The sequence below is a fragment of the Macrotis lagotis genome, chromosome 5 (genome assembly GCF_037893015.1).
Source record: "Macrotis lagotis isolate mMagLag1 chromosome 5, bilby.v1.9.chrom.fasta, whole genome shotgun sequence".
NCBI classification, from domain to species: domain Eukaryota; kingdom Metazoa; phylum Chordata; class Mammalia; order Peramelemorphia; family Peramelidae; genus Macrotis; species Macrotis lagotis.
Window position 1 is genome coordinate 247,388,410 of NC_133662.1, and position 14,287 is coordinate 247,402,696.

The 14,287-nt window shown below is 41.7% G+C and overlaps 1 protein-coding gene across 1 annotated transcript in view; it reads left to right on the forward strand.

Annotated features, from left to right (window-relative positions):
* Positions 1-14,287, forward strand: part of LOC141488890 (S-adenosyl-L-methionine-dependent tRNA 4-demethylwyosine synthase TYW1-like) — a 232,276-nt gene that overhangs the window by 103,904 nt on the left and 114,085 nt on the right. The window lies entirely within an intron of this gene.

Sequence of the window (14,287 nt, forward strand, 5' to 3'; positions counted from 1 at the left end):
CTTGGCCAAAAAAACCAATCTATATCTTCTATATCACCAGTGCCTTAGAATCTTGTTACGATTGAATGAATGAATGAAACATTGATTAAACGCTTACTGTGTTTAAAGAACTGTTGTAAACCAGAGAGCTCTCCAATGACAATTAGCAGCCAACTTTGCCGTCCCTTTGCCCGTTGTATTTATCTATGAGATGTTTTTATTAAAAAAAAAATAAAGAAAGAAAAGAAATTGAACTTTCTCTCTTAGTAACATAATTCTTGATGGTTTTAAGGAAGAGAAGTGGAACCAACCTTCAGTCCTTTGTGCTATTTGGTCAGCACAAAGTGCTGATCATCTCTGCTTGGCCCTCTTTGTAATACACTCGAGTGGGTTTTTGCTGCCCCAAATCTAAACACGTTGACTTTTTGCAAATATCGAAAATGATGACTTTTTTGTACATATATCTTGAAATCAGTAAATGCATTTTATACAACTGATTGAAAGAGCAGTTTGACTTCTTGAAGCATGATTTATTCTTTTAATATTTGGGGGACTGGTAGACAAATGATTTTTATAAGCAGCAACAATATGCTCTACAGAACAATGTGAGATTGATTTTAAATTTAATGAAAGATTTTTTTTGGGGGGGAGGAGATGGGGAAGGTCTGGGCCTGTGATTTTATTGTAGTATGGAGTTCTTGATTTAGATACCCCCTCCACTGAAGCTGATAGGTAGCTAGTGATAAATTAGTTGATTGAATTTATGGCAGCAGGCCCCAATTTGCTGCTCTTTGGATTCTCAGGAAACTGGCTAGACGTAGTACAAATAAGGATGGAAATACTGGCTTCAGCAGCATGCAGAAAACAGCCTGGGCTGCGGGACTTAATGAGTATTTCTGTTAAACTGAAGGTCCCTGTTCATTGGTTCTTGGTATCCTGCTCCACGCTGGTGTTGTAAAATTCTGTAAGATTCTGTGAGGCAGCCCTTCCAGTAGCCAGTATAAAAGTTAATTAGTGCTCAGTGTCAGCCGGGCCCCTTCGTGCACTTGGGGATTCTGGATATTGCGAATGTGACTAAGAACTTTCTTGTGGTAACCAGCATGCCTTATTTTTATGTGTGTTTTAAAAAATGTATACATTTGGGGGGGGGTCTTGTATGATGTCATTTTCATAATTCTTTTAAAAGTCCCTCGGGGAGCTCAGACTGGTGCCAGTGGGGCAGAGCAGTAAAAAGGGAACCGACTCTTCCCGGTGGGGCCATTGTCACTTCTCTAAACTCCAGAAAGTGCGTTTGGCAGGATGCCTTCTGAGAGGCCTGAGCCATTCCCTGGGCTGGGTGAAAGGGTTAATGTGGGGGTCACTGATTGGTACCTACAAAGGCCCACCACCTTAAAGATAAAACCTTGGTCACATCCTTAGTAAGCATGTCCCCAAATGTGCCTCAGGACTTAGCTTAGATTAGGGAAAGGAGACTGTATAGACGTCCAACAGTCCTTGTGCTTTACTTTGATTAGGTCAAGGTAGCATGGGACCACAACTGCTATGGGCCTCCATTTCTTCCCCGTGTGTGTGTGTGTGTGTGTGTGTGTGTGTGTGTGTGTGTATGGGGGTGGTGGTCCATGAACTTGTTTTTCATGTTTTCACATCTGTATTCTAGTAGACTTTCTTCCCTTTGTATTCCTCTGCATTTTATTGTATGCATGTAAGGGGTCCCTTGACTTCGCCAGAAGGACAGAGGGTGAGAGCCCTGCACAGGAGCAAGGTGGTTGGACTGAGTGGCTGCAGAGCCTCCTTCTAGTCTACATTTTGTCTTCCTGAGAAGCAGATCCCCGGCTGACAGTGGCCAACATGTGGGTCCATGGAGCAGATGGTGGTCTTAGGTTCATCTGGCGTGTGCTTCTTTGTCCCACAGAGCTTCTGCTTACCTTGTATCTTTCTTCTAACCAAACTGTTCCCTCTGCCATTTGCACTTAAACTCAGAAGCTTTCTCTGGGGGAGGGAGGGAGGTGGGGGGGGGATTTGCCTCAAAAGAGCACCTAAGGTAGGTATGGAACAATGTATGCGCTGCCCTAAAGGCGGAGACTGAGCATGGACTCTCCTTTTGGTCAGACATTTTGGGGGCCCTGTGATTCAGCTGTGCAGGAAGAACTAGGTTCTGGCCCCAGAGAGAAGTTCAGTGCCTACCTGACAGTGGACTGGGCCAGAGGTAGGGGCAGGGCCAGATGGGGAGTTTTTATTTGTTGAGGGAGGAAGCTTGGCGCCTGGTAGGCTGCCTGGACTGGGGTCTTCATGCTAGTGGAACCCCTGGGAAATTTTATTTTTATTTGATTTTTAAAAGTCATTTTTGATGCCTTTCAGTTTTTATCTCATTGTTATTTCTTAGCCCTCTTGCTAACCTACCCTGCCCTATGGAACCTGTCCTGGAAACAAGGGCCTAGCAAAATGTCTAGCTCCTTGTGGTGCCTAGACAATTGTGTTTATTGACCCCTTGCTACCAAGAGATTAGTCCTTTTTATAAACTGTCTGCCTCAGAGTGTTATTTTTATTTATAGTATTATAATTGTCACTGATGCTATTCACCTGGTTTTGTTTAACTTTTTTTTTTTTTAGATTTTTGCAAGGCAAATGGGGTTAAGTGGCTTGCCCAAGGCCACACAGCTAGGTAATTAGTAAGTGTCTGAGACCAGATTTGAACCCAGGTACTCCTGACTCCAAGGCCGTGCTTTATCCACTATGCCACCTAGCTGCCCCCCTGTTTAACTTTCTCTTAAAAAAAAGTCAATTTTATTAGTACCTTTTTTGTACATCACCTTTATTTTCCAGTGTATTCCTTCTGTCTCCTCTTTCTTCCAGAAAGCAATCCTATATAACAAAGAAGAAAAAAGAAAGTAAAAATCAAGAGTACTAACAACATATTGAAAAAGTTTGACATAGTATGAAAGGTTCTGTACCTGTAGTCCCCACCTTTGAAAAAAGAATCAGGGATGGGCCCCTCCTAGCTCTTCTTCAAGGCCAAGATTGTTTTTTATAATTGTTCAGCAATGGATTGTTGTGTTCTTGTTTTTCCATTTATCATATTTGTTCACTACTTTTATTTATTTTTCTCTGTGTCAGATCTGTGCACATCTTACTCAAGTTTTCTCATGCCTCTCTGACTTCCTCATGGGGTTCACTTTTTTTTTTAATGGTACAGTGACATTCCAGGAACTCCTTTTCTCTTTCTCTTTCCCTTTCCCAATTACCTTCCCTCTCAAGCTCCCATGTGTTTATTTTTATTTATTCTCATATTTATATGCTTAGACATCATTTCACTGCCGTCCCCTTAGAATGCAAGCTGATTGAGAATGAGATTATGTTACTATTTTTGCTTGTATCTCCAGTGTTTAACCCAGTGACTGGCACATAGTAGGTATTTGATAAATACTGGTGGATTGGGTGATTTTTATTCTGATTGCTGCCATTTGACAGTAGATCCTTCTTTGCATCAGCGTGGAGCTCTGTAGTGACTTCCTAGCCTGTATTCCTTCTTCCGTCCTCTTTTTCATCTCCTCTGTCATCCATACAGCTGCCATAGTCTATCTGATCATGTATGTTCTCATTCTCTGAACTTTTTCAGGGCCTCCTCGGGCCTGATCTCCATAGTATGGCCTTCAAGACCTTCCTCTCATTCCCCTTCACCCCCAATCTCCCCCACAGTTTTTAGGCCAGTCAAACTGGACTAACTTCCTTTCTTTCTTCTTCTTGTATATCTTTGCTGATGCCATTTGCTGGGAGGCTGGTCCACTCTGAACTTCACCTCCTCCTCCTTTCAACTATCAGCTCAGTTGGATCCTCCTTCATCTGTCATCCCTCTCTCCGGTCAAATGATCTTTTCTTCCTTGGATCTGTCATGAATACTCTGAACTTCTACCCTGGCCATCTTAGGGTCTAATTTAGTTATTTCTTTGTGGCCATAGTTCTACCCTAGATGGGAACTCCATGAAGAGAAGACCCATTTCTTTTTTGTCTTCTTTCCTTCGATATCGATACTTGATGCCTCCTGAGATCAATGTTATGTAATCCAAATTAGCCATTTTACATATATTGTGTGATTTATTTTTACCCATCATTGAAACAGGGTCTTGACACTGATGAAACTACAAAGGGGAAGCAGATGTGTTAAAGCTAATCAATCTCAATCTCTCTCTCTCTCTCTCTCTCTCTCTCTCTCTCTCTCTCTCTCTCTCTCTCTCTCTCTCTCTCTCCTTCTCTGAGTGTGCCCAGGATTTTGTGCTAAGTTCATGAATGAGTCATAGAAACTGTAAGGTTTCAACTCAGGTTGCTTGGATGCTTGGCTTTTAATTACAAAAGTTCACCACTGTGTTGTTTTAGCTCTAGATGACTCTGGATTACCGTGGATAGGCTAACATTATATGCTGAGAGGCTCTGAAGCTTGCCTAAACCTTGCTTCGATAAATCACCCTTTTCTCTTAGGACCACTCACTCTGCCTTTTAACTGCCCTAAGTCCCCAGTTGGTCCCCTTTCCATGGCTACTTTGGGCTGCTTCCTGTATATCTGAATCGACTGGATTGAAAGTGCCTAAAAAATCTGGTTTGTTCAGACAAAGGACTTAACTGCTTTTCTGAGCATTTAAACACAGTGCAGGAAGACATGGGGTGCAGACTAGAGATCCTGGGAGATCGAGATCTGAATGAGCAGTGGAGGCTTTGGAGCCTGGCTAGAAGAGCAGAATGATCCTGGTTGTACAGTTTAAAGCCTTTGCTCATAGGATATTTGATTCCAGGGGCTCCTGGAGTCAGCGAGGATGGTTTCCTGAGACTAGCCTCTGCCTGGTGTGGTAGAAGGGGCACTGCGCAGCAAGGGTGGCAGGAGACCTGTCGCTGACTAGCCATCACGGGTAGGTTATTATTTCCATCACTGTCCACAAGCACTGCTTGGTGCCTGCTGAGAGCCAGGCCCCAAGTCCACAGCTTCCTCCTTTGTAGAAGGAGGGGAGGGGGAGATGGTTCCCAAGATTCCCTTTAAATATGCTTCTTGAGTATGATTTTCTTTTACTTTGTTCTCTCAGAGAGGTGGTGGGAGTCTGTGAGAAGACACCCCAGGAGGGAGATCAAAAAAGAGAGAGAGAGAGAGACAAAGAGAGTGTGTTTGTATTGGGGGGGGGTATTTTGTGTTTTTCTTGAGGCAAAGGCTTTCAGATAAGGAGTTCCCAAGTCTACTCTGGGGGAGATTCTGGCTCTCAACTTGTACTATCTCTTCAAACTATCTCTTCCCCTCCCCAACCTGGAGAGATGTGTGTGTGTGTGTGTGTGTGTGTGTGTGTGTGTCTGGTGCTCTCTATTCCTTCTGCTCCTTCCTCACAATTGTGCATAGGACAAGTTTGAATTAGGACTCTTAAAGAGGTGTGGGAGGGCCCAGAGTCCCATAGTCCCTCATTTGGGGGCTCCCAGGGTGGAAGCTTCTCTGCCCTGGAATCCCGCTGTTCTCCTTCCCCAGGGTCCCTGGATGGAGGACCTTCTACTGTCTCTCCTCAGCTCTGGGAGGTCCTCAGTGCTGTCTGCCAGTTGGGCAACTAGAATCTGTAGCTGTCATTGTTGGCTCTCCATCATCTCTTGGGGCACTGACACCTTTATTTTTTTCCCAGCAGCTCTGTTAGTAAGTGGGTGGGACTGAGAGATGGTTCAGAAATGAGGCCCCTCCAGTCACATCAATTTATCAGAGAATTCACAGGAAGAACTGGAAGGAGCCTTAGAGAGGGTCTGATGCTGCCTCTTCATTTAACAGTTGCGAAAGTTGAGACTCCTGCCCAGGGTCACACAAGTCCACCTCCAAGGGACTAGCAGGGCTAGGATTTCAGCTGAGACCTTTTGGTGTCAGTTCATATATTTCACTGTATGCCCACCATTGCTCCAAGCATGCGAGAAATGCTCTCCATGAACAAACTGGGAGCAAAATTTCCATTTAAAACCAAATTATAGTCTGTTTAGGAAAAAAAAATTATATATAAAATTATATATAATGTTTTGTTGTCTTCATTGAGTTTTATACAGGCAGTGGTATGACTTCTTTAATCCTATTATGATTTCTCTTCTTGAGGCTCTTCCCACAGAGTGCACTCACTATGGTAGATCCTACTTAAGGATGCTGCTTAAGGTTTTCATAATGGGTGCTGTCCATTGGATTCTTGTCCACAGCTAGCTTGGCTAAGTGTGAATGGATTTATCAGTTTGACTGCTCTTTGAAGAGTTTTTTGGCCACAGGAAATCTGGAAAAACATCACACTAAGTTGTAGGGGGGGGGTGCTGTTCTGTTTTGGTGGAGGGAGAATCACATAGGTAGAATCACATAGGTCCTTGAAATACCAATTATGTGTCCAGAAATAATGGAGGCATATATTAGGTAGAGCATATCTTCTTTTCCAGCTCTCCTATAGAGGCCATTTGCCATGAGCTCCCTTGCAGTCACTCAGATGGCTTTTGTCCCCTGTCTCCTGCACCCTTCAATTCTGCATGTTAGTCACATCTCTTCTCATGATCTTCTCTTCTCTAGGTTTTCAGGACATCACTTTCTCTCTCTCTTGGTTCTCCTCCCATTTCTCTGACAGCTCCTTCTCTGTCTCTTTTGCTGGATCTTTTTTTCTTGAGGGAGTGACCCCCAAGGCTCTGTCCTGAACCCTCTTCTCTTTTTCCTCTATCTTATTTTGCTTGGTGATCTCATCAACTTCCATGGATTCAGTTATTATCTCTATGAAGATGACTTTTAGTTTTCTTCATCCAGCCCTTAACCTCTCTTGCAATTCCAGTCTAACATCTCCATTTGCCTAGTAGACATTGCAGACTGGGGGTTCTACTGACATCTTAAACTCAACAGGTCCAAACCCAAACTCATTGTTTTTCCTTCCTTTTCCTAATGTTCTGATAACTGTCTTGGACACCCCATCCTCCCATCCTCAGGCTCACAGCATAGAGGTCATCTTCAGCTCTTTATTCTCTCTTATCCCTGCATCCAATCACTTGCCGCGTCTTGTTGATTCTGCTTTTGTGACCTTGCTTCTAGACTCTCCCTTGTTCCTCTGATACTACTGCATCCTTGATGAAGTTCCTCATTCCCTCACACCTGGACTAACACACTAGCGGGCTGTGGGGTCTGCCCCAGGTTTCTCCCCGCATCAGCATATCCTCCCTTGAATGCCAGATTGATCTTGCTAAAGCACAAGTCTGACCACAGCACTCTGGAACCCCTCTTTTTCCCTTGTACCCCCACTACATAAACTCCCTTGAGCCCTATCACCTCCATGATCCAAAAGAGAATCCTCTGGTGTTTAAAGCCTTTCATAATCTGCACCATGTCTGCCTTTCCAGAGTTCTTGCCCCTTACCCTTCTCTTACTCTGGGATCCAGGGAATTTGACTTCCTTGCTGTTTCTCCCATATGACTAGATTCCATTTCCTGATTCTTTGAACATTTTCTCTGACTGGTTCCCATGCCCAGAATGTTCTCCTTCTTCATCTCCACCTCCAGGCTCCTCCGTCTTCATTCAGTCTCGTCTTCCACAAGAAGTCTTTTCCAATTCCCCTCAACGCAAGTACTGTCTTCCCTCTCTTGATGATTTCTATTATATCCGCTCTGTTGCCTGCCTGTATATAGTTGTTTCTGTCTTGTCTCCTTCACTAGACTGGGAGCTCCTGGAGGGCAGGGAACACTTTTTGCTTTTCTTTGTATCCTCAGGGCTTAAGCCAGTGACCAACATGCAGTAGGTGCTTAATAAATAATTACTAAATTGTATATAAATTAATAACTATAAATAAATAAAGAACTCAACTTGCTCACCTCACTTTGCATCACTTTGCTTGGTTTTCCATATCTCATTGTATTTCCATTTTTGTCATTTTTATGACCTATCAGCAATACATAATATTTTTATATGTTATGATTTATGTGAACATCATCTGTTTGCTGGTTACATAGATAGAAAAAAGCACACTTCCCATGGACCAGGCTCTATGTCTAGCTAGAGCTGGACAGACATATGAATAGAAACAGAAGACAGTCCTTACTCTCAGAAAACTTACCTTCTAATGGGAGAGGGAGGCAGCTCCTGGAGGGCTGGGACGGGGCAGGCCTGTTTGCCACAGTGTGGCAGGAAGCAGCATGGAGGTCCACTTCTGGGAGGAGGAAGAAGGGGAAGGCTTGGCCTCCTCCCACAAGGCCTGGCATCCCTGAAGCAGAATTTACTGGTGGGGGCTAGGGAAGACAGGGACCAGACCTGGGACACAGGAAGGGGGTGGCTGTGGCCGGGAGGGTGTTTCCAGTTTTTTGCTATTGCAAATAAAGCAACAATGACTAATTTTAGGTGCATACGTATCTTGCTTTCCCTTTTAATTATCTCTCTGGTGTATGTTCCCAAGAGTAGTATTGCTGGGCCAAAGGGGATAGTTCATTTTATGACTGTTGTTGTATATTGCCAGATGGTTCTCCAAAGAGCTTGTTCCTCATTTTAAGAAGTATCCACAATGATGGAGTGTCTGTTTTCTAACAGCTCTGTCACTGTGAAATTTCATCATTTTAAAAGAAGTTTTTGATGGGCAAAGAAAGATATTTGAAAACTTTTAAAAAAACATAAATTTCTTGATTGTATGGAGCTTTCTAGCACCCTTGCTGATATACTAAGCTTTTGATTTAAAAATAAAACAACTCAGGTCCTTTGCCTTTTGTGGCAAAGGCAAAACAGTTGGGGGAAAAAACCATTGTGGAAATTCTGTGCTGCATTCTTTGGCATCTTTCTTCAAAAAATGAGAATACGGTTTTTTAAACAGGGTAATTTACTTTTGCTGTGATGAATGGGTCACTAAGGAAGGGCCTCTGAAACTATATGTGTAAGTAAAGTTCTTGAATGCTTACTCAGCAGTGTAGACCCTTTTAATATTTATTTTACTTATAAGAGGGGAAAATGTGTTAGATCTTGTTTTCACGGTTCATGTCAGGTAAATGGCTACATGTGGTCTATGTGTGGATAGATTACATACATACTTACATTCATACACCTAAATGTATTTTGACGGTGGGCATCAGGGCACTGGTTGTCATGGCAGCCAATTCTGGTCTTTTTTGAGTTTTCACCTATCCCTTTCACCTGGAAAAACTGACAAGAGTGTGATCACTCCCAAGAAGGAGGTTTATCAGATTAGGAGGGAGCCTGTAGAACCCCTAGCCCTGGAGATCTGTGGCCATTCAGGGTTGTGTTCCCTGATAATGTTCAGAAGGTTGCCTGCCCCTCTGAAAGGTATCTCTGCCACAAGCCTTTCCTTAGCTAATATTTGACAAGTTTTCATTTCATAAATGTCAGTAGGACTAGGAAAACAGTAAAGGGCAGAATCTGTTTCAAGGAGTCTCTCAGATTTTTATCTCTTTTCTTTACATTCCAATTTTAAAGCAGTAATATGGTTGAATGGGTAGACCACTGAACTTGAAGTCAGAAGATCTGGTCAGTGAAATTTGGTAAACATTTATAAAATGGTTCCTATTTGCTAGGAACTTGACTGTGCCCTGGGGATACAAATAAGGGAGAAGAAATAGTTCTGGCCCTTAAGGAGCTTACCATCAAAAGGAGAAAATTCCTTAAAAGATTATGGAAAAAGTGGGATGGGGCACCAAGGGAATGATGTTCCTCACACTCAAGACCAAGCAGAGCTTCTGATGGAAACTGGAGAGTTTTTGCAAACTTGTAAACTCTCTTATAAACTTGTAAACTCTCTTATAAAGGAAGACTTTGGGAGGAGTTGAATGTTGTCCTCTCCTCTAATGAGAGGGGAGGGGCAATTGAGAGAGTTAAAGAGGGAAAAATTAAGGGCTCCCTTCCGCTGCTTATGAACTCTGGCCATGATCAGGGCTTCCATGCTCTTTCAATTTCATCATCTGTAAAATATGAAAATACTTGACCCGCTATCATTATGGTGATAACCAAATGAGGCAGATGGGGAAAGTACTCTCCAACTCACATAGCAAAGAGAACTGTCTCCCAGTTGTTGTCGTCGTCATCATCATCATCATCATCACTAAGTAAATGCTTAAGTTTCTTTTTAACTTTAGTTCCTTAACTCTGGGAGAGCTATTTATCATTGTCTCTTTGTGTTATCATATCCCAAATCATAGTGTGGATGTTTCATAGACTGAGCCCAGCACTCAGAGCAAGGTGCAGTCTTTGAAGATCAGTTTTTTTATTTTTGGAATTCTATCAAAAATTCCTTTAAAAAATTAAAATTATTTTTTCAATGGGCAAAAATCTATTTTCTTTCCCTCATCTTTCCCCTGCTTTATTTTTTTAAAAATATGTATTTCAATGATTTAAAAAATGATTCTAGATTTTCTCTCTCCTTATTACTTCTCCTTTACTCAATGAGAAGGCAAAGTCAATCATACATGAGAATTTATGCAAAACATATTTCCTTATTAGCCATTTCACAAAAAAAAAATAAAGTGAGAAAATTATGCTTCAGTTTCCATTCAGAGTTCATCAGTTCTCTCTCTGGAAGTGGATATAACTTTTTTCACTCGGAGTCCTTTAGAATTGTCTTGGATCGCTGATCAGAGTAGTCAAGTCTTTCACAGTTGGTCATCAGTACAACTTTGCTATTACTTTGTGCAGTGATCTCTGGGTTCTTCTTACTTCAGTTTGCATCAGTTCATATAGATCTTGTCATGTTTTTCTGAAACCATCCTACTCATTGTTTCTTATAGTTCAATAGAATTTCATCACAATCATATGCTACAACTTACTTAAGCCTCCCCAATTCCAGATAGATGTTATTATTGGAACTTTTAGGACTTTTTTTTGCAAGGCAAATGGGGTTAAGTGCCTTGTCCAAGGCCACACAGCTAGGTCATTATTAAGTGTCTGAGGCCGGATTTGAACTCAGGTACTCCTGACTCCAGGGCTGTTGCTTTATACACTGCGCCACCTAGCTGGCCCCAGCCATCCCCAATTGATGGACAGCCCTGCAATTTCTAATTCTTTGCTGCTACAGAAAAGAGCTGCTATAAATATTTTTGTACAAATAGATTTTTCCCTTTTTTTTTCCTTTGATCTTTTTTGGGTATAGATCTAGTAGTGATATTGCTGAATATGCCCAGTTTTATAGCTCTTTGGGCATACCCAACTGATTTTGTTTACATATTCTTTACATGTTTCTTTGAACCAATCCCAATAAGTATGATTGCCTCACCCCCGTTTTCTCCTCCACTCTAAAAATTCTTTCTTATACACCTTCTATATATGAGAAAATTTGCCCCATTCTACCTCTCCTTTCCTTCTTCTCTCAGTACATCTCTCTTACCTCTACTTTTTTTGGAGATCATCCCAACATAATGGATTCACACTTCTGCTCTCTCTCTCTCTCTCTCTCTCTCTCTCTCTCTCTCTCTCTCTCTCTCTCTTCATTCATTCATCCATTTATTCATTCATTCATTCATTCATTTTATTTATTTATTTTTAGGTTTTTGCAAGGCAAATGGGGTTAAGTGGCTTGCCCAAGGCCACACAGCTAGGTAATTATTAAGTGTCTGAGACCGGATTTGAACCCAGGTACTTCTGACTCCAAGGCTAGTGCTTTATCCATTACGCCACCTAGCCGCCCCACTGCTCTCTATTTATATAGACTCCTTGTAACTGCCCACATAATTATAAAGTTATTAGGAGTTACTTTATCATCTTCCCACGAAGGAATGGAAAAATTTAACTCCATTGAGATCCTTATTACTCTTATCAAATTTACCTTTTGACGCTTCTCTTGAGTCTTCTATTTGAAAATTAAATTTTCAATTCACTTCTGATCTTTTCATCAGAAATGCTTTCAAGTTCTCTCTTTCATTGACTATCCATTCTCCTCCCCTCCCCACTGAAGGATTATACTCAGTTTTGCAGGTTATTCTTTGCGTGTAATCTTAGCTCCCTTGCTCTCTGATTATCATATTCTAAAGCCCTCTACTCTTTTAACATGGCAAGTGCTAAATCTTATGTAATCCTGACTATGGTTCTATGATATTTGAGTAGTTGCTTTCTGGCTGCTTGCAATATTTTATCCCTGACTTGGGAGCTCTGGAATTTAGCTATAATATCTCTGGGAATTTTCATTTTGGAATCTTTTTTTTTCAGGAAATGATAGATTCTTTCCCTTTTTTATTTTACTTTTTTTGGATCTAAGCTATGAGGGTATTTTCCTTGTATAATTCCTTGAAATATGTCTAGGCTCTTTTTTTGATCATGGCTTTCAGGTAGTGCATTAATTCTTAATTTCTATCTCCTCAATCTATTTTCTAGGTCAATTGTTTTTCCAATGAGATATTTCACATTTTCTTTTCTTTTTTCATTCTTTTGTCTGTGTTTTATAATTTCTTGATGTCTCATAGAGTTATTAATTTTCACTTGTTTAATTCTAATTTGAATTTTTAGCTTTATACTCATTTTTCCATTTGACCTATTTTCCTTTTTAAAGAGTTGTTTATTTCATTGAATTTTTGTGCCTTTTTAATGAACAGGCCAGGTCTATTTTTTTAAGGTGATATTTTTTGTATTTTTATGTCTCTTCTCTCAAGCTGTTAATTCTCTTTTCATAATTTTTTTTTTTTAGATTTTTCAAGGCAATGGGGTTAAGTGGCTTGCCCAAGGCCACATGGCTAGGTAATTATTGTGTCTGAGGTTGGATTTGAACCCAGGTACTCCTGACCCCAAGGCCGGTGCTCTATCCACTGCGCCACCTAGCCGCCCCTTTTCATAATTTTCTTGCATCACTCTCATTTCTTTTCCCAATTTTTCCATTACCATTCTTATGGCTTTCTTTTACTCTTCCAGAATTATTACTTGGGTTCAGTGAGTATTTTTCTTTAAAGTTTTGCTTGCAGCTGTTTTCACTTTGTTGTCTTTTGAGTTTGTGTCTTGATCTTCCCTGCTGGTAGTAAGTTCCCATAGTAGCTTTTTATGGTCAAGTTATTTTTTTGTTGCTGTTATTGTTTTCTTACTTTTCCAGCCTATTTCTTCACTTTGGACTTTATGTTAAAGTTGATTTCTATTCACTCTGAGGTTGGGGGAGGTGCTACACCAGGCGTCAGGTTTTTCCTATGTTGCTATTTCTGGGGGTCTACAAGTTTTTGGTGCTTTCAAGTTGGTGTGATCTGGGCAGAGGGATAATCACTGCTCTCTTGGTCTGTGCTCTGGTCTTTGCCCTATTTCTCTACATCTACAAACCCTAGCATCCCTCTTAGCTCTGGAACTGGGACAGTTCCCCTCTTCCTTTATGACCACCCATAAGTTCTTCTCTGTCCTGGAACTGTGACCCCCAAATTGCTTATGGGAAATCAAGTTGTCAATCAATGCCAGCTTCACCCAGTACCAACAAAGTATCCCCTGTAATCTCTTCCTGACTGGTTGTCTGATCCTTTTATCATCTCTGGGCCGAGAGCTCCTGAAGTTTCTGTTGCCACTGTCACTGATGTCCTGGTGTTAAAGACCTCTCCTGTAGACCTTCTAAGTTGTCTTAGACTGGAAAAAAGTTGGCTTCTGATCTGTTGTTGGCTCTGCCATTCCAAAACTTGGGGCATTCTTTTTAATTTGTTTGGAGGGGAATGTTGGGAGAGTTCAGCTGGGTTCTGGCTTGAGTCTCTGCCTTATTGGCTTCACCTCCATAGTCCTCCCCCTGCTTTAAAGAGAAATTGAAAAACTGAAACCCTTGTCCCACATATGTATGATCACACATAGGTCACACACATATATTTCCTCATCGGCTACATCCAGAAGTCTGTTTCCTTCATCAGCAGGTGAGCCCTTTCAACTTCTTTCACTTTCATCATAGTCACGGGACAAGCAGCCTTCCCTGACTTAGCCTTATCATTCTAGGATGGAGCTCTGGGTTCAACCACATACTTTTATCCATGGAAGGTGCCAGCCCTGAGAGTCCTTGGGAGCCGCTCCAATGCCCATTGCCTCCTGAGGAAGAGCCCTCAAATGCTCCTGACTCCTGTCAAGTTTCAGTCTTCCTGCAGGGATCAGACTCTAAGGGGTTCTGGCCTAGAGAGAAAAATACCTCGTGATGATGCTACCTCAGAACCCCTTGTTTCCTCTGCCTCTGGGTGGGATGTGAGCTGAGATGTTATACACGTGTAGCCTTCCTCCCATGTCTTATCCTTATTCTGAGTCAGCAACATGTATCTGAATGGTAAACATCATTCCTTTTTTTTAACCCCACCTGTTAGTGCCTTGATTTGTTATGCCAGACTTAAGTCATGTTTGCATTTAGCTTGGCAGTGCCCCAGACCC